The 25,400-nt window shown below is 43.0% G+C and overlaps 1 protein-coding gene across 1 annotated transcript in view; it reads right to left on the bottom strand.

Annotated features, from left to right (window-relative positions):
* The window catches only part of LOC310668783 (spectrin alpha chain, non-erythrocytic 1-like), a gene marked incomplete at its 3' end in the record, with an annotated part of 263,702 nt that overhangs the window by 194,637 nt on the left and 43,665 nt on the right, over positions 1-25,400 (bottom strand). The gene's annotated exons all lie outside the window — the stretch shown is intronic.

The following is a 25,400-nucleotide window of genomic DNA, read 5'->3' as shown; positions in this document are numbered from 1 at the left end:
GTTACTAGTTAAATTTATCTTAAGTTAACTCTTTTTTTTTAAAACTTAGCTGCAACAGTAGAATTAATTTGCAATTGTTTCTAGTCCCTTTGTTCTTTTTGTAGCAAAGAAAGACAGGTTAAAACAGTGTTTCCCTCTTATTTAAGGAGCTGTCAGTGAACATTTCCAATACAGCCGGTGCGCATTCCAATGGCAGCCTGGTTCCAGGGTCTGAGTGATGGAGCTTTTAGCCCTTCCCTTGCCTCTTCGCAGGTCAATTCAGTCACGAAAAAAAGCCCCCCCCCTTCTCCTGCTTCCAAGGGGGGGGGGATTTATTAATTTCAACACTAGAATTAAGTGATTTGTTGTTTATTTTCCAAGGTTTTAGCTCAGTCTCTTTGCTTCCGTTTATTTACAAAAAGAGGAAGGCGGACTTCCTGTTACTGACCTCCCCGTTCGTAGCCAATTTCAATAAATTTTCTCCTTTTAAAAGTTCCAAATTCCACTTTACTCACGGGTTGTTGTCAAATGTTCCAAATTTTTCAGGAAAAAGTCAGCGCTCTCCGGCGAATGTTTAGCGGCTTCACTCCACAGAAGTAGCGGTTGATTCACAGCACCGCGCCACACACCCCCACTCCGATAGGGATCGCCCCTAAAAAAGAGGGTCCCTTACATTTGGGGGGGCACAAATGGTGCCCGCCGAATCCCAGGCTCACAGGCTTCACCCACCTGTGATTTCTAAAGGGTCTCTGCCTTCGCCGCGGCAGCCAGACCCGATTTCTGCGGAGCACACTTCTCCTGACGGAGAAATTCCTCCTTCGCCGATGGGGCTGACCCGGAAGTCTAGACGCAAGTCTTCTGCACTCATCTCCTACTTCTTAGGAGAAAATTGACCAATGGTGAATATTGGTTCTTCCAGTTCATTGTCAGACGCATCAGATGGTCTGACTGAGGCCTTTGCGCTCTTGTAGTCTGCTGTGTCATCACTTTTGCTGACACCAGCAGCAGCGCTGCCCACTGAGCTGGAATCCGAACTCTGATCATCATCAGCAGCAGCTTCCTCTTCTTCCTCAACATCATCTGCTTTTTTCACATCATCTTCATCCTCCTCTGAGTGACTCTGGAAAATCCCCACATTTCCCCCCCATTTAGGATTGTACTCAACACTCTTTGTGAACCTAATGGACCTAGAGTCAGTCATCCATACCCTGTATGCACCTTTTTCGTACCCCATGAACAAACCATGTGCCCCACGCTTCCCTAGCTTGCTGCTCTGTGGGGTGTGGACCCACATGTCAGAACCAAAGATTCTCTTTTTTAAAAAAATAAAATTTTTATTCAGTTTACAAATAAGACAAATTAATACAATTCAAACAATTTATAAAACCATTCTCTCATTTTTTGACTTCCCTCAACTTGGCTGGTACTCCTTCCCTTCTCAATTTTCCACACATTTCTTAGTTCTTATCTACTTCTTAAATTAAATCTGCTTTCAATCCATAATTTTAACTTTCTTTTTAACAAAGCTTCGCTAAACGTTACAAGCGTTATTTGTTTTTCACTTAAATTATGCATATATTCTGAAAATTTTTCCCATTCTTCAATAAATCTCTGATCTCGTCGATTCCTAATTCTTCCTGTCATTCTATCCAGTTCTGCAAAGTCCATCATTTTCATTCTCCATTCTTCCAGTGTTGGTAGTTCTTCTTGTTTCCATTTCTGAGCTAACAATATTCTCGCTGCTGTTACTGCGTACAAAAATAATTTCCTATCTTTCTTGTTTATCTCATTTCTCACAATACCTAGCAGGAATGCTTCTGGCTTCTTAACAAATGTATATTTAAACATTTTCTTCAATTCATTATATATCATTTCCCAATAATTTTTAATTTTCTTACATTCCCACCACATATGATAAAATGTACCTTCTTTATCTTTACATTTCCAACATTTGTTACATCCCTTGTACATCTTAGCTAATTTCACTGGTGTTAAGTACCATCGATACATCATTTTCATCACATTTTCTTTTATAGTTGTACAAGCAGTAAATCTTAATCCTTCTCTCCACAATTTCTCTCAATCCTCCATATATATGTTATATCCAAAGTCTTTCGCCCAGTCAATCATAACTCGTCTTTAAATATTTGTTGGGCTTCTATTTTATTTTTTATGTAAAGAACCACTCCTCTTTTTTTAACTTTGTCTGATGAAATAAATTCATTCCCTAATTTTTTATTTATTAAATTTTTTCTGTGTCTCCTCATTACATGTGTCTCTTGCAAACAAATAATGTCCAAGTTTTGCTTTTTCAAATATTGCTGAATTTTATTCCGTTTTTTTAATCGTTAATCCCATTAATATTCCATGTCCATAATTTTAATGCCATGATGATTTTTACTTTATTTATTTAATAATCAATTTTAATTTGTTTTTCTTTCTTCGTCCTCTTCTTCTTCCTCCTCTTTCTCTTCCTCCAAGTCTTGGGTAACTTCTCCCTCTGCTCCTGCCCCCAGTGGTACGGTCTCTTCACTTCCCAGTTCTTTATATCTTCTCATAAATTTGTCCAATTCATCTGGTCTTGTTATTCTATGTCTCTTCCCCTTGTATGCAAAGGAGAGCCCTTCTGGGAATTCCCATCTGAATTCAATTTGGTTCTTCCTGAGAGCCTGCACCAAATTTTGATAATGGTTGCGTTTTTTCAGCAAATGTAGTGGGACATCTTTAAAGATGATTATGTTATTCCCTCCAATGTTCAGTCTTTTCTCTCTGTTTTTTTTGTAAAATTAAATTTCTCATCTCTCTATCTTTAAATATCACCAAGCAGTCTCCTGGGAATTTCTTTGCTTTGTTTGTCCTCACTTTGATTCTGAAAGCATTCTGTACTGTCTTTGCAACTTCTTCTTCTTCCATCTCCATCCAAATCGCAATTTCTTTAATCAGTTTCTCCTTTATTTCTTCCCCTTGTGTCTCTGGAATTAATCTAAGTCTGAAATTACTCTCCCTCTGCCTCAGTTCATTCATTGCAATCGCTTCCTTTAGTTCTTCCTGAGTTTTATTAACTTCTGCCACCTCTTATGTATTTCTGATTTTAACTCTGATTTAAGTTCAATTATCATCTTTAATATTTCTCCTTTTGTGTCAGATTCCTGTCTTGATCCTTTTCTTTCTGATGGTGTTCCTTCTCCTTTCTTCTCATGTGCTTGACGTAAGGTTTCTTACCAAACATCTTCTCATAGGGAGTACAACCAAAAGGTGATGACAGTCTCCTGTTATAGGAATAAACAAACGTGTTCAAAGACTCCCCCAAAAACTTCTCAGGGAGATTGGCATCATGCAACAAGGTTTTTAGGCCTTGCAGCAAAGTTTCGTTTGCTCGCTCAACAAGTCCATTCATCCATGGAGATCTAGGCGTTGAGAGGTCATGCTAGATTCCCTTCTCAGTCAGGAAAGCTTCAAACTGCTGAGAAATGAATTCACCGCCTCGATCAGTAAACAGACAGCTGATACGTTTACTGTGAGCATTCTCCAACCATGCACAGAACGCCTTGAACCTAGGAAATGCTTCCGACTTCTGCTGGAGCATAAACACATGAATGTACCTGGAAAAAGAATCAATTAGAACCATGAAGTACCTTGCTCCACCCAAAGAGGGCGCAAGTGGCCCACCAGGTCTGTGTGGACTAGCTGGTAGGGTTTGGAAGCCTGTCTGCTAGACTCCTTGCCTTTTGGAGCAACCTTCACCTTGTTCTCTGCACAAGATACACATTTCATGTGAAACTTACAGGGCTTGATGTTCAAACCCTGAACCAACCCAGGCATCTTGGCCAGTGCCTGCCAAGACATGTGACCAAATCTTCGGTGTGCCTCGTGAATACATCCTGCATGAAGAACTTTGTTAGTTTATGCAACACAACAAGATTCAACATTAGACACAGCAACACCATTGTCATCATAAGTTATACAGAACAAGCCATCTATAAACTTTGCATGCAAAATGTCCTCTTTGCCTTTCCTGATGACACAGATGCTCTTCTTGAAGGAAATCTCAAAGCCACACCCAGTCAGCTGTGGGACACTGAGCAAATTGTCTGCAGACTCTGGAACATAAAGTACGTCTTTGATGGTTGTACGCAGACTTGCCAGTTTCACAGTCCTGACTCCTGCGATTCGCAACGTCTTTCCATCAGCCTGGTGGATCTCTTCATCTTGAGGCGTGAAGGAGATAAACAGATGTTTATCCTTCGATAAATGCCTTGTCGCTCCAGAATCGACAACAAACTTTCCTTTGGCTTTTGGAGAAGCAGTGCCAGCAAACAGAACCTTGTTTTCCACTGGCTTGGGCTGCTGCTGCTTGCCCCCTGCTCCTGGCCATCAAACTTGCCTTTGGCCTTTGGCCGTGAGTCTTATTTCCTTCAAAGACTCCTTATCTTAGCAACTCATAAATCATGAGGCCTATGACTCGTCTCCCAGGCTAATTAGCCTGCCGGATTTCAAAGACTCTGTCGCGGCAACAGAAAAGCCTCGCTTTTCCCCACATACCTTTTGCAGTCTTTTGCAGTCTTACTCTCCTGTAAGTTCCGTGAATCTGGGCCCATAACCTGTTGTTGGGATACTGCCAGGGAGACAAAGGCCATCATGCCTCCACGTCGTCTCAGGACGATCCATCAATCTCCCATAGATACAGTATCACTCAATTAGCAACACGAGCCTCGGAAATAGCTGTCCACATCCCAGGACTCATGCACGCCCTTTTCGCAGAGTTCGCACAACGAAAGATGCACTCAGGAGAGCAGCATATTTACAGCTTTATTCAGCGTTGGTCAGAACAAAGGAAAAACATGACTGACTGCCTGCGTGTCTAGGCGCAGAGAGAAAGAAAAGCTATATACAAAAACAGAAACTTCGTGTGAGCCAGAAGTACGCAGACTCACAACAACCTGCTCCTTTTTTTAGGTGGAACGGAAATATCCTAACAGTTGCTAGGTATCACAAGTCGGCAGAGTGCTCTTGCCCTGCAGGAACCGGATGCTGGAGTAGACGAGCCATTGGCCTGCTCGGAGGTTTTACCCAAGATGGTGACGGCTTAGCAAGCAGGCTTCGGAGCTCTGCAGATAACAGAACTGTAATTAGCATTGACTGCCACCCAGGGAAGTAATTTTTCCTTTTTTACTTCTCTACTTTTAAACTTACCAACCTACTGAGATTCTAACAGCACCTTCTTGTCTATGCTATGAGAAACATCTTGGGCAAGTTCTGTGAAGCATCCTGGGCAGGCCGCCAGCTGCTAGCTATTCACTGCCAACTCCCTTCTATACTTTGTTCCTGAAACTCCTGGCAGTCTCCACACAGAGAAGCTCTTAAATTGAACAAACTGAGCACTTTCTATTTTTTCTCTCTTTTTTGGTTGGGGAAACCTCTCCTTGTTTACTCCCCACGGTGACGCTATGCCTGCTAGTAAACGCCACAGGGACCCAGAGGATGTAGCCCTCTCACCGGTTCCCAAACAATCTAAAATAGAGGACTTTTTAAACAAATCTGCTTTTATAGTTCCAACAAAAAAACGGGTTTCTCCTCTTGAAGATGATTGTGAGTGTGGGGAGAGTATTCAAGGTGAGAGCGTGGAACTGGATCCAGCAATGGGGCAAGTTGATCCTGTGCTCCTCAGAGAGGAAGGAATAACAAGTAGGGAGAGCACCCAATTAATTCTAATTGCAAGAACGGTTGAGCATATCTTCCAACAAATTAGAGGTATTGCCTCTCAAATAACCCAATTATCCAACGAGGTCCACAGTTTATCAGTTAATAACAAGCAGGCATCAACAGAACACCATAGTACCAAAGGGAATTGGCGACAAGAGCAGACCCCTAAGCTCAACATAGAACACACAGAGGCTCTTAAAACAAACTCTTCTTATTTAATTTTCCAACCAAAAAAGATCTGCTTGACAATTTGTGGAAGGCCAAATCAATCTCCTAGCTGGAAAGGTGCCCAGCGTTCCAAACGACATTTATCAGACTTACTTGGCATTGGACTTACAGAGATCGACCTTGTTAGGACTGAACTCTTGAATATCAGAAATCAAACCCAAAAAATTATGTTAACTTTTTCACAAGCTGAAATTCAGATTGTCAAGCAGAGGAGTTTTTCCAACCCGGGTATTTCGCAATTCTATTGTTGCACCCTTATGTAAGATGAGGACTGGTGCTTCAGAGGGGCCCACAAAACCAAAGCTTGGATCCCCAACGGAAGTAATGACATCACACAAAAATCTTGACAGGTGGGGAGGAGACAGACATGCCTGAGTTGAATTCGCAGGATCATGCCCAACATCAAAATAACCAGGTGAGCCAAAAGGAACAGCCGATTCCTCTAGACAATCATCTTCAGGAATCTGAGCACTCTGTAAATCCTTTGGAAGAGGATTTTCTCAGCTCCTTTAGGTTTTTTTAAAAAATATTTTTATTGAGTTTTTTACAGAAAAGTTAAAACAGAATATAACAGAGAAAAATGAAAAAACAAAAAAACAAAAAAATACACAATACAAGAACACAGAAACAACAAAATAATACCAAATACTTCAAAAAGAAAAAAAACATTAATAAAAACAAATTCAAGTTTATAATATTTCTTTCATTTACTTGTTTCTTGACTTCCCCAGACCTTCCTCACTGTATTCCAAAACACCTATCTGGTCAGCAAATCCCTATCCTCTGTCTTAATTAATCCTTATCTTAATTTTAACATCTTTATATAACTTAATCTCCTTGTAATCTTAAATCTTTGAGTCTTTAAATTTAACCACTTTTATACCAATAACCTTTTAAATTCAATCTGATGTCATTTTAACATTCATTAATCTTATAATATTTCTGTAAATAGTCTTTAAATTTCTTCCAATCTTCTTCCACCGTCTCTTCTCCCTGGTCTCTGATTCTGCCAGTCATCTTGGCCAGTTCCATATAGTCCATCACTTTCGTCTGCCATTCTTCCAGCGTGGGTATCTCTTGTGTCTTCCAATGCTGTGCGATGAGTATTCTTGCTGCTGTTGTAGCATACATAAAAAAGGTCCTATCCTTCTTTTGCACCTGTTGGCCGACCATGCCCAGGAGAAAGGCCTCTGGTTTCTTCGGAAAGGTGTATTTAAACACTTTTTTCATTTCATTATAGATCAACTCCCAGAAGGTCTTAATCCTTGGGCATGTCCACCATAGGTGAAAGAATGTACCTTCAGTTTCTTTGCATTTCCAACATTTATTATCAGGCAAATGATAGATTTTTGCTAGCCTGACTGGTGTCATGTACCATCTGTATATCATTTTCATAATATTCTCTCTTAAGGCATTACATGCCGTGAATTTCATACCAGTGGTCCATAACCGTTCCCAATCAGCCAGCATTATATTGTGCCCAACATCTTGTGCCCATTTAATCATTGCCGATTTCACTGTCTCATCCTGTGTATTCCATTTCAACAGCAAGTTGTACAATCTCGATAGAATCTTAGTTTTTGGTTCTAACAGTTCTGTCTCTAATTTTGACTTTTCCACCTGGAAGCCAATTTTCCTATCCAATTTATATGCCTCCATAATCTGGTAGTAATGAAGCCAATCACGGACTTTACTTTTTAGTTTCTCAAAACTCTGCAGTTTTAATTTGTCTCCCTCTTGCTTCAAAATCTCCCAATATTTTGGCCAATTGGCCTCCATATTGATCCTTTTTAGAGCTTTTGCTTCCATTGGAGACAACCACCTTGGGGTTTTATTTTCGAGCAAATCTTTGTACCTAATCCAAACATTAAACAATGCTTTCCTGACAATGTGATTTTTAAACATTCTATGCATTTTAACCTTGTCATACCATAAGTATGCATGCCAACCAAAAACATTGTCAAATCCTTCTAAATCCAGTATATCTGTATTTTCAAGAAGTAGCCATTCCTTCAACCAGCAGAAAGCTGCTGCTTCGTAGTAAAGTTTTAAGTCTGGCAGGGCAAAGCCTCCTCTTTCCTTTACATCCGTTAATATTTTAAATTTTATTCTTGGCTTTTTGCCCTGCCAGACAAATCTGGATATATCTTTCTGCCACTTCTTGAAACAATCAATTTTATCAATAATCTGCAATGTCTGGAATAAAAACAACATTCTTGGCAATACATTCATCTTTATCACAGCAATACGGCCTAACAATGAGAGTTTCAAATTTGTCCATATTTCTAAATCTTTCTTTATCTCCGTCCAACATTTATCATAATTGTCTTTATATAGATTCCCATTTTTAGCTGTCATAGTAATTCCCAAGTACTTTACTTTCTTAACCACTGTCAACCCTGTCTCATTCTGAAACCTCTCTTTCTCAGTTTCTGTTAGATTTTTCTCCAAAACCTTTGTTTTAGATTTGTTCAGTTTGAAACCTGCCAATCGACCAAACTCCTGAATCAGTTGTAAAGCTCTTTTCGCACTAGATTCTGGCTCCTGTAGTGTCAAAACTAGGTCATCTGCAAATGCTCTTAATTTATATTGTTTGGCTCCGACCTGTATCCCTTTAACCAATTGGTCCTTTCTAATCATGTTCAACAGCACCTCCAGGACTGATATAAAAAGCAATGGGGAAATTGGACAACCTTGTCATGTTCCTTTTTCTATTCTGAACTCCTCTGTTACAACGTTATTAACAATTAATCTAGCTTTTTGTTCAGAATAGATTGCACCTATACCATTTTCAAATTCTTGGCCTACCCCCATTCCCTGGAAATTCTTCTTCATAAAGCTCCAAGAAATATTGTCAAAGGCTTTCTCCGCATCCACAAATATCATCACTGCTTTAGTGTTTATATTTTCCTGTAAAAGTTCCAAAATGTCTATTACATTCCTCACATTATCAGATAAGTGCCTACCCGGGAGAAAGCCTGCTTGGTCCTTATGAATCTCCTCTATTAGAACTTTCTTTAGTCTTCTAGCCAAAATGTCTGCAAAGATTTTGTAATCCACATTAAGCAATGAAATAGGGCAGTAGTTCTTAAGCTGAGTCTTTTCAACCTCTGTTTTTGGTATAAGTGTAACAAAAGCTTTTTTCCACGTTTCAGGTGCCTTTTCCCCCTGTAATATGTCATTACAGTCTTCTTTCAAGGGTTGAATCAACCAGTCCTTCAATGTTTTATAATATCTAGAAGTCAGTCCATCAGGTCCCGGAGATTTACCCAATTGCATATTCTGAATGGCACTTTCAACCTCCTGTTCTGTTATTTTATAACTCAGTTTAGATTTATTCTCTTGAGATATTTTCTGTAGCCCATTTACTTTCAAAAATTCCTCTATATCCGACTCCTTCTGTGGTTGATGGGAATATAGCTGTTTAAAGTACCTTTGAAAAGGACTCCTAATTTCAACTGGATTCTGTACATTTCTTCCTTCCACTTCCAAATTTGTAACTGTATTTAATTTCTGTCTCTTCCTCATTTGCCACGCCAATTATTTCCCACATTTATTTGCCGACTCAAAAGTCTTCTGTCTCATTTGTCTAATCTTCCATTCAATCTCTTGATTTATCAGTTGCATATATTGAACTTGATGTAGTTTTATCTCTCTTAAAATTTCCTGCGATTTTGGTTTTGCTCTCAATCTCCTTTCTCCTTCTTTAATCTTTGCCAGGATCTTATCTCTCTTTTCCTGTTGTAGTCTCTTCTTAAGGGCATTCTGTTGTATCAAAAACCCTCTCATAACAGCTTTACTTGCGTCCCAAACTGTTCTTTTCTCCACAGTAGTGTTCAAATTTATCTCAAAATAGTCTCTCAGAGTTTTTCGGGCCTTCTTAATTATTTCCTCATCCCTGAACAAAGTGTCATTCATCCTCCATCTAAAAGAACCAGTTGGTAATAAGTTCATCACCATCTTTACTGCGTTATGGTCGGAGCAAGTCTTTGGGCAGATTTCCACTTTTTTGGTCTTCGGTGCCAGTCCTCTAGTGATCCAAATTTGGTCAATTCGTGTCCAAGTCATTTTGGCTTCAGAAAAGAAGGTTCCCTCTCTTCCTAAGGGATTTTTGGTTCTCCAAATATCTACCAAGTCCAAGTTGTCTGTCAGTTCAAAAAAAGTTTTCGGTAGTCTACCATCTTTGGTGACTACCTGCCGTTGTGCCTTGTCCATGTTTGTAGAAACTACTCCATTCATGTCACCCATCAAAATCACATTGTACTCCAAATAGTCTGTCAATGTCTCATGCAACTTTTTAAAGAATTCTGATTTTCCTTCATTCGGTGCATATACACCTACTATCAAGTATTTCTCTCCATGATGCTGAATTTCGATTGCCAGATATCTTCCTTGTTCATCTTTGAAGATAAATTTTGGTGATAGGCTCTCCTTAACATATATAACAACTCCTCTTTTTTTGACTTTGTCCGATGAGATAAACTCTTGACCCAATCTTTTATTAATTAAGATTTTCCTATGGAGCCTAATCACATGCGTTTCCTGTAAACAAATCAGGTCCAATTGTTCTTTTTTTAATATATGAAAGATCGATTTCCTCCTTCTAGCCGAGTTCAAACCGTTACAATTCCAGCTTAATAGTTGCAGAGACATGATGTATTTATTATATTATATTCCTCCAGATGCTCCCAAAGTGTCCTCTTTATCTGTCGGTCCCAGTGGTGTCTTCTTGTCCAAATTCAGAATTGCTTTCACGCTATCTATCCTTTTCCTCTCAAATGGATCCAACGGGTCTTGTTCTTTTAAAAGTTCTTTCTGCAGGTCCTCCTCGTAGTCTTTTAGAAATTTGTCTTTGTCCTCCACTGATCTTATTTTTATCTTTCTTCCTTTGATACTGAAAGAAAGACCTTCAGGGAATTCCCACCTGAAAATGATGTTGTTCTATCTCAGCTGGGTAACAATCTCTGTAGTTGGACCTGAGGTCCAAAAGGTGTTTCGGGATATCCTTGAATAATTCCACTCTTTATTTGCTTATTTCCAAAGGTTTTTGAAAGTGCAGTCCCAAAATTTTGTCCCTCTCCTCTTTGGATCTGAACGTAATCAAACAGTCTCTTATCTTTATTCTCTTGCTTGTCTTACCAAGTCGAAAAGCACTCACTATTTTGAATTCTTCTTTTTCCAGATCCAAGTCCCAAAAGTTCACAAATTCCTGTGTAAGAAAATCACTTAGTCCCTCTTTCTCAATTTCCGGCACTGCTCTGATTCTCAAGTTCAGTTGTTTGTCTTTCAATTCGATCATAGAAAATCTTGCTCTGTAGTCATCAAGTTGCCTGTTAATCGGTGGTATCCTCTCCTCTGTAGCAACCGCAGCCTCCCTTGCTTCTTCTGCTATTTTCCTTGTCTTGGCCGATTCTTCCAATAATTTCTGAATAGAATCTGTATTATTATTAACTTTCTGACCCAAGTTATTGATACTTTCTGTATTTTGCTTAATACTTGCAGTACTTTGATCTATTTTAGATGATGCTTCTGCCACTCTCTTATTTGTTTCTGCAACCTCTTCTGTCAGTTTATTTATTGATTCCTGAAGTCTTGCAAATCCTGCATTTATAAGTTCTTCAGTCGAAGACATCACTTTTGATTTAGATTGTGCAGAGGCACCTCCTGTTGGGTCAGGTATAGAAGCTCTCCTTCCCGTGTGAAAAGATTTGCCAGACCTTGTGGTTTTTTCTTGAAGCGGCTCTATTTTCCCTTTCCCATCTGCCATGCCACATTATTTCAAGGTCTTTTCCCAGCTGCAGCTAGCTGACAGCTTTAGAAGAAAAACAGTGGAAAATTCCTCAGTTACTTTGTAACAGTCCCAATGCCCACCAGGGGGACACAATGTTCACAAAGAGGAGGAAAAGATAAAATGTCTCCCGTCTTCTCCCTCACAGAAACATTTGTATCAAAATAGTCCTTCAGAAACAGTATATTCAATTTGCAGAGATATAACCCCCAAAGTCTCTTTCCGTGATCTCTTTCCGAGGCTTAATTTAATTTTGACAGCTCAGGACCAGGCGTCCGAGCGGTGTTTCTTGGCACTATAAGTCCTTTTCCACGCAGGCAAAATGAGTTCCAATCCTTCCCCCTCTTTCCCTGCTACCCGAGGGGGGGGGGGGGGAATCTTTCCCAAGACGTCAGATTTTAGCCTTTTAAGAAACGTCTTTGTAGGTTTTAGCGAACAAAGTCTTTGCTTTGATCTATTTACAGAGCGGAAGGCTGACTTCCTGTTTAGACCTTACCGCTTCGGTTTCCAATTAACTTTTTTCTTTTACTTTAGATCCCAATTCAATTCCGAATTTGTAATCCTTGTATCCTTTAAAATTGATATTTCCCCTACTCACGGGTACTTCTTTTGTAATCCAAATTGTCCCAGGAAAAAGCCGACGCTCTCCGGTTACAGCTGTGCGACGTCGCTCCAAGGAAGTAGCGATCGACTCTCAGCACCGCGCCAACCCCCGCCACGCTCCGGAGCCCGTACCGAGCTCCTAAGACGTTTTGGAGGGGTGCTAATGGTGCCCGCCGAGTCCCACGGTCGTAAGCTTCCTCCGCTTACGATTTCACGGGTTCACCACGTCGCCATAGCGGTAGAACCCTGGCTTTCTCGGAGCTCTCCCCTCTGCTGGTCAGAGGGAAGCCGCCATAACCGATGGTGCTCAACCCGGAAGTTTCTCAGCTCCTTTAGGAATCTCCCTCAGGAAGAGCAACAAACAGTTATCAAGAGGCTTGATCTTATGAGCCAGACATTGAAAGAGATTAAAGAACCGGAGGCAGAGACGGATAATAGACCCAATGGCCACAACAGAATGATAACTATAGAACCACTGGAGTATTGGACAAAGATGAGATATTTAGAAGAGGAGGAGTCAGGAAATACACCCAAGGAATCCCCATTGGCAAGCAATTTGCAAAGAAAAGGCCCAGTGATTACAAATGTGAGTACTTTATGTATGACGACTGAAATAATCAAACATCTGGATTATTCCAGTAGCATTAGCAATACTCTGTTGCCTCAAAAACTGGTAAACTCCGAGAGTACATTGGCCAACAATTGACTAAGAGTAAATCACTGTAAAGCAATTAAACTTCTCTCATGGAATGTAACAGGGTGGACGAACAAGATCCAAGACAGTGATTTCTGTTCTTATCTGCAAACACATGATATCATCTTTCTTCAAGAAACCTGGGCAAAAGAGGGCACTATGGTTGAATTACAGGGTTTTACAAGTTACACTCAACCAGCTCTTAAAACTGTAAAGTATGGAAGGCCTAGTGGGGGGCTGGCGGTGCTGGTGTCAACCTCTCTTAATGTATCAATTCAAAAGTGTCCCTTGTTGACCACCCCTAATTTTTTAGTGTTGTCCCTTTCTGATAGTCTCCTGAGAAATACTTATTGCATATGTGTGTATATACCTCCAGTAAAGTCTTGTGGGGAACTGAGATCATATTGGGATAAACTTGACCAACTACTCGAAAGTATAGACTCTCTGTCACCTAACCCTCGGTTTATCTTGGGAGGTGACTTCAATGCCCGGATCGGCCTTGTTTCCCCACAAAATACAATATTATCTGGTCTAAACTTGGAGGACGAACCTGAAATCTGTCAGAGGGCAGCAATGGATACCACCCCTAATCACGCTGGGAAACATCTCTGTGAACTTATAATAAAGCATAACCTTTTGTTATGCAATGGGCACGGCCAAGGGGATCAAGAGGGTTATTTTACTTTTATCTCCCCCAGAGGATTTACTAGCACCATAGATTATATCCTAACATCTAATAATGTGCCAGTTAACCGAGATACCTTCAGGATAATTCCCAGAACTGAAAGTGACCACTTTCCACTTGAGTTATCTCTGACATTATTCTTTTCTCCTGCCTTTCCTAAATTATTGGATGAAACAGAATATCTGATACTTGGAAATAGAAGGTTAAAATGGAATGCACAGGTCCAAGAAAAAATGATTCAGATCCTGGATTCCCATGAATTTGCTTTATTAAAGGGGGAAATGTTGTTAGAAACAGGAAACGTAATTGGACTTTATGAGAACATAATCAACCGAATGCGCCCACTGATGACCACAGCTAGTGTGATAAAAAACAAAAAGTTTAAGAGACAGACTTGGTTTGATAAGGAATGTCAGAATAGCAAAAAATGCCTAGCTAGGGTACTTAGAAAATTGAAGCTAAAACAGGATAAGCAAAATCTTGCCCTACAAGCTGAGGTAGCCCAATTACGAAACAACTATAAATTATTACTTAAAAGCAAGAAACAAATATATTATGAAGAACAGTGGAAAGAATTGGGAGATGCAGCACTTCAGAAGGACTCACAAAAAATTTGGCATCTGGTTGCCCAAGGCACAAATGGGCTGGGCTACTCGTTAGAAGCATCTGCCCAAGGAAAGGATTGGGTGACATATTTTACAGAAACATATGGCCCCTGTCCTGACCTACCCCCACAAGTTTACTATACTCAGTTATCAGAACTGCCAGAATGGCCAGACGTCACACCCAATCAGATTAAGAGGCTAATCGCAAGCCAACTAGCTAATAAAGCTCCAGGAGAAGACATGATCCCAATGGAGATCTATAAGATAAGACCTGATTTCTGGTCACCCATATTTGCAAAATTGTTTTCATACATTAACAGCTCAGGTCGTATACCTGAAGGGTGGAAGTTGAGCATAATTGCCCCAATATATAAAAAGGGCGATAAGAAAAACCCTGCCAATTATAGACCCATTAGTTTGTTAGATGTAGCCTCCAAACTATATGCCAGGCTCCTTCTTGGGAGACTAGAAGAATGGGCAGATACAAATAAGGTGATATCTGAAGTCCAGGCAGGTTTCCAAAGAGGGAAATCCACATTGGACCAGTGCTTTGTGCTGAACTTTCTGTTGTGGTTCGAGGACCCAACCCCCGCGCCGTGGAAATGAATAGACAAGGACACGTGATATATGGTTTATGGGCATGGAAAAGGCCACAACTTTATTGGTTACAGCAGTGAAAAAGGTATTGGCTTAGGCATTGGATGTCCACCACAGGGGTTGAATCACCAGTGGGCGGAGCCTGTTGATGATAATACAACTAAAGCTCTCCCCTGACGTCACCGGGGGTCATGCCATGGCCTCCCGCCAAGCAGGCATCGGACAGAATACACGACCCCCGAATTCCTTTAACGGAATACCCAAAAATTGAAGGCTTAGGCGATGGCCACACCTAGCCTTCCAACACACCATCACACAATAATCCAATGCCTAACCGCCACCCGAGCCGAAGGCTCGCCGCCAATACCCTCACAGCTGCAACCAATCCCTAACACTACCGATGATGCTGTCAAGCCACAGGTCATTCCCCAGGTCTGAGAGATGAACCCCGTCATCTCGATACAAGCCATGTTGCCAATCCGAATACGATCATGCACAATAACTTGGCCATTCCGACAGCGCACCCAACGGGACACGGCCCGGTTCAAAGTCTTTCTGATTTTCTCAATGGCCATACAACTGTAAGCTCCGCGCCAAACAATCCGCTTCAGGAGGGAGGACCAGAACACCGTTGTTCCGGGACACAAGACAGCAATCTCATTCAAATCATTTCGAATGTTCCATGACAAGTCCGCAGTTCTTCTATCAACAAGGTCGTTCTCCCCCAATTGAATAATAAGGATGTCGGGAGGGCCAAACGTGGTCACTTTCTCCCTCAACAACGGCATAAGCTCCTGCCAACGCATGCCTCTTCTGGAAAACCAGAAACAACGTACTCCAGGATGCAGCCCAAGGTTAGTGGTGAGGCCAGAACTACACGCCCTTGCGCGGGCCCAGTGAACTATACTGTGGCCACAAATCCACACGATCTTTTTGACGGCAGCTGAGGATGAAAAGGAAAAGAGGAACGGTAAGTCGGGGTAATGGGTAAACGCAATCTAATGGATATAGGCTTTATACGCATCGGATTTCCAATGGCCCATCTCCTTAATCCTGTCTACTGGCAAGCCCAGACGAGCCGCTGTTGTTGCGGCGCCGATCCTGAAGGAATGGGCTGCGTAATCGTGCGATGGTAACCCACAAGCGCCAATGGCCCTGCGTAGCACCCTCGTGAACTGGTGTCTGAGTAAAGGGGACCCATCCGCATGTACCAGCAGCGGGCCCGGGCCGGGAGGCCGGAGGTGGAGGAACCGTCTGGTGTCCTTTACCGGGCATGGGCCCTTCTCAGCTGATGCTGCCAACTTCACCAGCACTCCCCTACCCGCCTGGTCTGTTTTTGACTGACGTATATGCACCGACATGGACCCATCCCCCAGTTGAACGTCTTCCACTAGAAGGCCGCGCCATGAGCCGTTTGCACTAACCTCGGCTACTACCTCCCCTACGCGCAGGGCCCCAAAAAATGCAATCGCATATGCTGCGGAGAACATGCGGGCCTCATACTTGGACCAGCAGATGGACCTCAGTTTTAAACGGATCTGAGAAAGTAAGCCATACGATATAGGCTTACGGCCCCTGGCCCTTGGAGGTTGCAGCCTACTCCATCCCTTTATGGCTCGGCGAACTAGGAAGTCACTGCCTGGGTCAGACGAAAACGTGGCTTTGGTGAAGAAGCTAATGGCAGCTACGTGAATCTTAAGGGTTTTTGGGGCCCGACCCAGATCATCAAGGTGGGAAAGGTATCGTAGGACGTCGTCGGTGGACGGTGGCACACTAGGGCCGGTACCGGATAACCCCATCCTGAAGCCCAGGAAATCGCACCAGGCCTTCTTGTAAGACCTGAGGGTGGAGGTGCGATAGACGCTAATACTCCCTTAATCGCTTTGCGTCTCCAACGTTCCACAGGTGCTCCGGAAAGGGTTCGGGCAACAGTTGCGCTCCAGGTGCAAGCGACCGGAAGCGAGGCATCTGAAAGCGAGACAAAGCATCCGCAATATTATTATTGATACCGAGTACAAATTTGGCCGAAAAGATTATGTTATACTCGAGGCACCGGAGCACGAATGACCGCAGGAGGGCCGCTAACCTCGTAGATCGAGATGACTGCCTTTCTAAGATTTTCACCACCGCCTGGTTGTCGGTTCTGAAGCATACCCGACGATTTTGAAACTCCTTCGTCCAGATGTGCACCGCGACCACTATCGGAAAAAACTCGAGAAAAGTCAGGTCTTGCGTGATAGCCTCGCCCTGCCATCCTGCTGGCCACCGCTGAGCACACCATCACCCCCTAAAGTACACACCAAAACCTAGCGACCCTGCCGCATCCGATTGGACCTGAAAATCTGAAGTTAAGTTAAGAATATCCTGCCATAGCAAGACTCCATTATAATTATCTAAGAAGGTCCCCCAAACCTCCAGGTCTTCCTTGACCGATTTCGGGAGTCTAACCCTGTGGTGCGGATGATTGAGGCCTACTGACAGCCTGGCCAAGCGGGTGCAGAAGGGGCGTCCCGGGGAGATCACCCTGCAAGCGAGGTTAAAATGACCTAATAGGGACTGGATCTGCCTAAGGGTAATCTTTTTTAGCAGAAGGGTGGCCCGGATTATTTCCCTAAGGCTGTCAATTTTTTCCCTAGGTAAGCGGGAGGATTGAGCTAACTCGATGCCCAGATACGTGAGGCAAGTAGTGGGTCCCTCTGTTTTCTCCGCTGCGAGAGGAACACCCAAGTCCTTCGCCAAGGCCGCAAAGGCCTCCAGCAGTGAAGCGCATTCCCCGGAGCCGGACCTCCCCATGAAGAGAAAGTCATCCAAATAATGCGTAACCCCAATGGAATTTGTTTTAAATCTTAAGGCCCAATCCAAAAAGGTGCTAAATGTTTCGAAAGCCGAACAGGCTACAGAGCAGCCCATTGGCATGGCCTTATCCACATAATGTTTACCTTGAAATATGCACCGGCAAAAGGAGGAAAGCCGATTCAATATCACACTTCGCCAAAAGCGCCCCTTGACCAAAACTCCTGATCAATTTAACCGCGTGATCGAAGGTGGCATACTTCACCGAGCATAACTCTGGTGGAATGGCGTCATTTACTAAGCCGCCCTTCGGATAGGATAAATTGTGAATGAGCCGAAATTCCCCGGGATTCTTCTTCGGCACGATGCCCAAGGGCGATATATGCAGGTTTGGGAAGGGTTTTTGTTGCTGCTGTTGTTTTTGTTTGTTTTTTGTTTGTTTTGTTTTTTGTGTGGTTTTTTTTGTGTGTGTTTTTTTTTGATACTGTAAATGTCAGGTTTCAGTTTCACTCTAGCTAGAAATAACTGCTACATATGCAACATGTTCTAGAAGATTGCCAAAGGTGAGCTCTTAGCCAAAGCGTTATCCACTTCAGTGAAGTGTTATTTCTCACAAAACTAGCAATTTGTTTACTAACTATACATGTTCCTTAATATGGTTAACGGACTGAAATTATGCGATTCCGACTGTTGGGCTTAAAGGCTTACTAGATTCTAGGACGGAGGACAAAATCATTATTGTACTTCTTTGCAATTTTGCCCACAGCTGCCCTGCTCATTGGGAGAACAGGGAATGGATCTGGAACACTTCAAAGCTCCCATGTGTCTTCCTGTTTGGGCTGTCATTTTGTTAAAGCTGTGGTCTTGCTCTTGTAGTTGATCTGGGAGAAAAGGCAGGTTCCCCAGGAAAAAATATTTCCTGTATGAGGTGTTATGGAATGATACATTTGGTTGCCTAATAATCTCAAAAGGGGGGTGGGTCTGGGAAGGGGTGCCTCTGTCTGGAGACCAAGCAGGGGCTAAGTGGCGGCCCTGTTGGGTTCATCCCATAGTGTATGCCATAGTGTGACTCCAGAGGCAGAGCTAGCTGCTCTGGCACCCAGAGTGGCACACATGGTGGGGTGGGGCTAGCTACCCATGGGGCGGGGCGAGCGTCCTTTCCCTTACTGACTTCTGATTAGTAGAGTCCTTCGCGGTTAAGGAGCCAACTACTAGGATTCTAAAACCCTCTGAGAAACCCTCCCAAAGATAGGATGCTGCACTTCCGTCCGGATGGATGGACAAGTGGTTGAGGAGAGGAGAAAGCTGAATTTGAGAAAATGCTAGACCCAGAAGGACTTTATCGATGGTTCCCTGCTGCGGGGGTTCGTCTGGAACTAGAGTGGTGAAAGCCCCGACCTCCCCGAAAGAGCCGCTTCCCTTTGTAACACACTGTGGCTGGGTGAGCCCCTGCACATCTCTCACACTCGTGCGGGTACTTACAAGACTGCCTTTGGCATTGCCCTTTATTGAATTACCCGCACACCTTACGTTTTAAATCCTTCTAAGGTCCAGCTTTCCAGTGCGATACACCTCTGATGGCTTCTTCTCAACATAAAGGGCGTAAGCCATTCTGACTCGTCATCACCGGCTGATGAGGTGCCTGATTCTGGAAGCTAGACCCTGGGCTGCTTATTCTGCAAAGAACTAGAAGAACTGGAAGCCACCGGGTTATTGATACGGGCCGGCAGCCTCCACGCAGGCGCCCCGATGCGGTTCTGAAAGTCAGTCGTCACCGAGCAAGCCCGAGACCTAGTTTGCACAGCCGCCGTTCCTGACTGAGGGCTTGGGCCTGCACCTGGGTTGTTTAAAGGCTGGCCACTGGTTTGCGAAACAAGGAAGTAAGAAACACAAGGCAAATAGAACTAAAGAATAGCTAAGAGAAAGCGTTGCTCATAGTCAACCATGAATGATCTGAAGGCATTGAGGAAATGCGAAATGGGTTTGGGTTTATTATTATGACGGTCGCCAGCTGCAGTGTGTGCTGGTGCTGCACCCGTGCGCTTCCTCTTGGGCGCCATGAGCTGCTCTGTGCACTAGTAAAATGCGCCTACTATTTATTTTGTCACTAATTACTTTATTTTATTTTAAATTTAATTTTCATTTATTTATTTATTTAATATTAATTATTATTATTATTATATTTATAATTATTTATTATTATTATTTATTTATTTTTCAAATTTATTTTATTTATTATTTTATTTTATTATTGTTGTTGTTTTTTATTAGTATTAATATCACCAATCAATTAATAACTTGACTGTAAATAAATGTTAGTAAACAATTATTGTGCATCAATAAAGTTCAGAGCACAGTTGATGAATTAACTATTAATCAATAGTATCTCAATTAATAGCCAATGGATTTATAGCTATGAGTAGGAATTACTATTATCAATTGCTCCGCGTAAATGCTGACAAAATGAACAATAACCAGCAACCTTGGCATTATCAGCATTATGCTCCAACCAGTTGAGCTATCCAAGCTCTTAAGTTGCCCCTTTTAAATGATAGGCAAATCTAGGCGCAAAGCAATGCCAAGTAATCAAACAGAATTGACAATAACTGCTTACAAGGAGATGCTCAGAAGCTGCAGCCAAAATAAGAGAAAAGGAAATCAATAAGATTCCACACCAGCGGCCCTGCTGGAGAAACTTTATCAAACAAAGGAAACTTTGCCAAAGAAAGAAAACTAAATCTTTGCCCACAAGCTCGGCTCAAGACCAGTTGAGGGAAATAAGGGTGCTTAAACAGACAAAAGACTGTAATTGGTCAAACTGCTGGTTAGTTAAACTGACAATGCAACTAGAGCTGCTGAACTGCCAGGTGCATAAAGACAATGCCTCCCAAAATGCTGGTCACTCAGAGAGCAATCAAGCCTGCCCCAGCAGTTGAAAAACCTGTCTGGCAACTGTGATTACTCAGGCAAGAAGCAAAGGAAACTCCAAAGACCAATGTATCTCCTGAAAGGGAGGGGTGTAGGGAGGGAGGAGGGGTGGAGGGCGGAGAAGGAAAGTGGGGGGGGGGGGGAGAGTTGGGAGGGAGGAGGGGTGGAGGGAAAATGAACATGCCAGGCAAGGAAAATCTTTTTGAAGAAAAGGAAAAATAGCTGTCCTTTACAATGAGCCAAAATGAAGTGGAAATATAAACCTGGACTTTTCATTAAGGTACCATAAGCCATAACCTTTGTTGTTGTTGTTGTTTAAAAGTGGTTTTCTTTAGGGAGCCTGTACTGGCAAGTGAAGCCAATGACAAGAACCAGGCAAAGGCACACCTTCAAAGGTTCTAAACGTATGAACGTGCCGTGCTGAGGAATGGTTCCCTGATCAGAAACCCTGAATTGTCCACCCCAAGCCCTGCCTTATTTCTATCCCCCAAACATCAAGCGAAGGGGGGGGTGGCTTAGAGAAACCAAGAGGGGTGAGGTTTAAGCGCACAGTCTTTCCCAAGCCCCGGCAGCCTTTAAATTTTACAGGGGGCTCCCGATTTAAGTGGTACCAATGGAAGGGATGGCAGGGTAAATTAAACCCACGCTAGAAGAGTAATAAATCAATAAACGGCAGGCACAAACACACGCTGCAAGCACACACACACACACACACACACACACACAACTTAAAATTAGAGAGGAACAGGAAAAGGAACCCTGAGGATCATCTAGTCCAGGGGTCTGCAACCCGCGGCTCCGGAGCCGCATGTGGCTCTTTTACACCTTTGCCGCAGCTCCGGGGTGGATACTAGCGAGGGGAGGAGGCGCATTGTGCGCCCCGACACTCCCCACTGTGGCGGGCGCTGTACTGGCTGTGACGTCGCATGGGTTAGTCACGCACCGTCCCAGCGTCACCTTCCCGCCCACTGTCAGATCGCGGCTCCGGAGATATATTTGTTTTAAATGTTGCAATGGTTTTGCGGCTCCCAGTTTTTTTTTCCTTCGGAAACTGGTCCAAGTGGCTCTTTTTGTCTTAAAGGTTGCAGACCCCTGATCTAGTCCAACCCAGGCAATGCAGAAATATTCAGCTGTCCCATACAGGGATCAAACTTGCAACCATGCAGTCACCCAGACCAGCCACGCAATTGGACAGGCAAGGGCAATAGAGGGGAAATGTACAAGCACCCTGGCCAAAAATTAAAATAAAACGCACAGCTACCAAGCACGTTTGAACTTTGTCTAATAATTCAAATAGTTTGGAAATTGGCTGGGAGCCTGGAGCCTTATCTATGCCAGCTGGCCAGCATTAAGTTTCTGACAGAATATACAGCTATCCAATATTAAATTGCAAGCCTTTAAATCAGCAAAAGCTATTCTGAAATTCGCTGCCTGTAAAGGTGGAAATTTGGTCAACCTAGCTCTATCTGTGTATAAAGCAAAAACAATGGTCCAGTTTCTATATGGTGTAGAGGTTTGGAACCCCCACAGAATTATTTTTTAAGAGTTCTTTTAGGTTTACCCAAAGACATGCAATCTGCCATGGTCAGGTTGGAAACTCGCATGTTGAGCATAGAGAGCCAAATAGATAAAAGAATTCTCTGTTACTGGTTTAGAGTTCAACAGATGGACAACGCTAGGCTACCAAAAAAAATGCCTGATTGAGCTCTCGAATGGATTACCCCTTAAAAACTGGGTACATCATGCTGCCCAACTGATGGGCAAATATGATCTCTCAGTGACTGAGATTAAAGAACTTCCCTTATATTCCCAGAAAAATATCTTTAAACGGATCATAAGGGCAGTGGCAACTAAAAACGATCTAAACTCTATGTGCACATCTACATGCGCCCCATTGTATTTTAAACTTAGAGAGGCCAATGAACACATATCTTATTTTAATGAATTGACTTTTGCACAACTTCGAAAAGCTTTTACAGAACTACGACTAAATACAATAAGCTCTGCTTATAGAGATGGGAGACACAGAGGCATACCAAAAAATGAACGTGTTTGCATTAGGGGATGTTCTGAAGTAGAGGACCTTATGCATTATATCTTGCACTGTCCTTTATATAATGATGCAAGAAAAAGATTTTTAGTACCTATAATGACAGGGTCCCCTGGCCAGAACCCCTTTGACATGATTTTATATCTCCTCACAGACACAGATAAGTATGTGACCTGGCGTGTAGCACTTTTTCCAACTGCTGCTAGGAAAATTAGAGCAAATTATATAGCCAAGGTAGCCATTAACTGTAAAGGAGATGAATTTACTTGATCCTATCTATCTACCTCAGGCTATGCTCTATCTTTGTCACCAAACTCTGAGTATAAATTGCACACTGTATTAATTGATATTGTTTTTAACATTAGTGACCATGTGATGATTTTAGCTTATGAATTTTATTGTTTAATGTTTTTATTTGCACATTGGGGTACTTTTATAGCTCTGTTTAGAGTACGTAATGTTTTAATGATATAAATGTTTTAAGTCTTTTTATCAATTCAGTATATTTTCTTTTAATTGTCAATTCTGTGTACATTGTGGCAGCCTTTGGATATGTGCAATAAACTCTTCGTCCGTCTGTGGGAGGAAACCATAGTTGCTGTGCTCTTACTTCCAGATTTTCAGAATGCCCACCCCTGCCAAGCTACTCCTGAGGCTGCATCCCAGGGCAAAGCTTTAAGTCACTGGCCAAAACCAGCATCCTCCCTCTCCACTCACAGCAGCTGGACTGCAACCATTCCCAAGACCTGCGTTCCCCCAAAGAGAACGCTCACAAATGCCAGCTCAGATGGAAGCTGACCAGTTACAAGGGCAATGCAAGAGAGTTCCAGTTACCAAATCGCCCAGGTGGTTCATTGCCAGCTGGAAGCTGTTCCCCTCCTGGTTATGCTGCTCAATCCTCCGCAGGTTCTTCTCCCTGACGGCCCGACAAAATGCCTCTTCCTCCTGCAATGGGAAACTCAATTATGGATCAGTGGTTCTCAAGCTTTTTTCTCTGGGCCACACAAAAATTTTCTCATGCCACACCGACTTTTTTCTTGGTAAGAAATGTTAGTTTCTGTTTCTCACTGTGCAGCTGCTTGGAGTCACAGGACTGTGTTTACATTCCAGGGCTTCCAGGCTGTTGGCAGTCTCACGGGAAGGGAGACGGGATGTGACGTTAGTGGTTTCCTGTTTCCTTTGTTCCTTTGTTCAGTTGCTCTCTGCTTTCATAGAGAGAGGATGTCTTTTCTGTTCTGCGTAGTTTAGAAATAAAACTCTTTAAAAATGTAGTTCATACGATCTCATCTTTCCCTGCCGGGAACTCTGCTGATTGAAGAATGTGCTTGGAGCCTTATCAAAGGCTCGAGGTCATTAATTGTTTGTCAGAGGCGGTTTCAAAGGCTCGTTCGAACGGAGCTCCCGACATTTTTTGGTTAGGGCCCAGAAGACGGACGGCAGAAGAACGGAATGCAGCTTATCTTCTCTGCGTGTCAAGAAGATGGTTGAGAGGTATGTGCTCGAGCCCCGGGAAGCCTGCCAGTTCCTAATTGATGGCAATAAGGGGTGGGCTTTGAAGTTTTATCCAAAGCTCTAACAGGCTGCGGCGAGAAAGCAAAAGCCTTATGCAGTGTGCTTTTGGAATGCAGCTGGTAAAGAGATTCAGACTGCTTTAAAGACACAAGATGGCCAGTCCAAGAGTAACAGAGGCTCTTGAGAATGTGTTTGGAATTCCAAAGGTCAAAAATAATTATTTGGAATGGGTGCAGTATGCAGAGGCTCTGCTACGAAAAGAGGGTCTGTTTAATGTGATATCAGAAGCCCCCCCCCCCCCCCAGTTCCAATGACCGATGAGTGGAAGGCTAAGGATTCCAAAGCAAGGGGAACTCTGACGCTTATTGTGTCCCCGGAAGAGCTATGTCTTTTGCGAGACAAGGACTCGGCCAAACAGATGTGGGACAGTCTTAAAGATTCACATTTAAGAACGGAGGCAGGAGCTTCTTTGTTCTTTTATGCCAAGTTGCATGATATGGCACTTGCTGAAGGAGCAGATGTCCGTGCTCACCTCATGGAAATGCAGAATCTCAGGCATTAGTTGCAACAGCGTGGAATCACCTTTCCAGAGGCTGTGTATTCCTTCATGATTCTACATTCTTTGGGTTCAAGTTGGGAAGCGATTGCCAGCCAGCTTGCTGTTTTGCCTACTGCTCCGCTAACGGTAGCGCATGTTACTGCTGTGGTGTTAAATGAAGCGGATCGGCGTAGTGCTAGCTGCATCACTAAGGGGGAGTCCTCACAGACGTCATCCCAGAATGCAGTGGAACCACTAGATGGCGCCAAAGCTTTGAAGGCAGTGAAATGCTACTCGTGTGGACGTCTAGGCCATGTGAAAAGGGAGTGCAAACATCCCAAGGCCAAGGCAACAGAGCAGCGCAGTGAAAGCTCAACGGGTGGAAAAGGCAAAGGCAAAGGTCCGAAGTCTAGGACAATGCAACACAAGGCAATGGTCTCACGCTTCACTCCAAAGGTCCAGAAGACGTCTAGATCTTTCTTCATCGTCGACTCGGGAGCGACCAGACACGTCTGCAAAGACAAACAAATGTTTGTGTCCTTTACTCCGCAGGAAGGTGCGATTCACTAAGCGGATGACCACACGATCTCCAGTCAAGGCTACAGAATGGTTCTTCACAGCTTGGATGCATCGATATTTTTGGACTTCTGCCTGTCCAGTAAAAAAAAACCTCCCTCAGACACGAAGCACCAAACTC

The sequence above is a fragment of the Podarcis tiliguerta genome, assembly GCF_965153285.1.
Source record: "Podarcis tiliguerta genome assembly, chromosome: W".
Classification (NCBI taxonomy): domain Eukaryota; kingdom Metazoa; phylum Chordata; class Lepidosauria; order Squamata; family Lacertidae; genus Podarcis; species Podarcis tiliguerta.
This window is presented reverse-complemented; position numbering and strand designations above follow the sequence as displayed.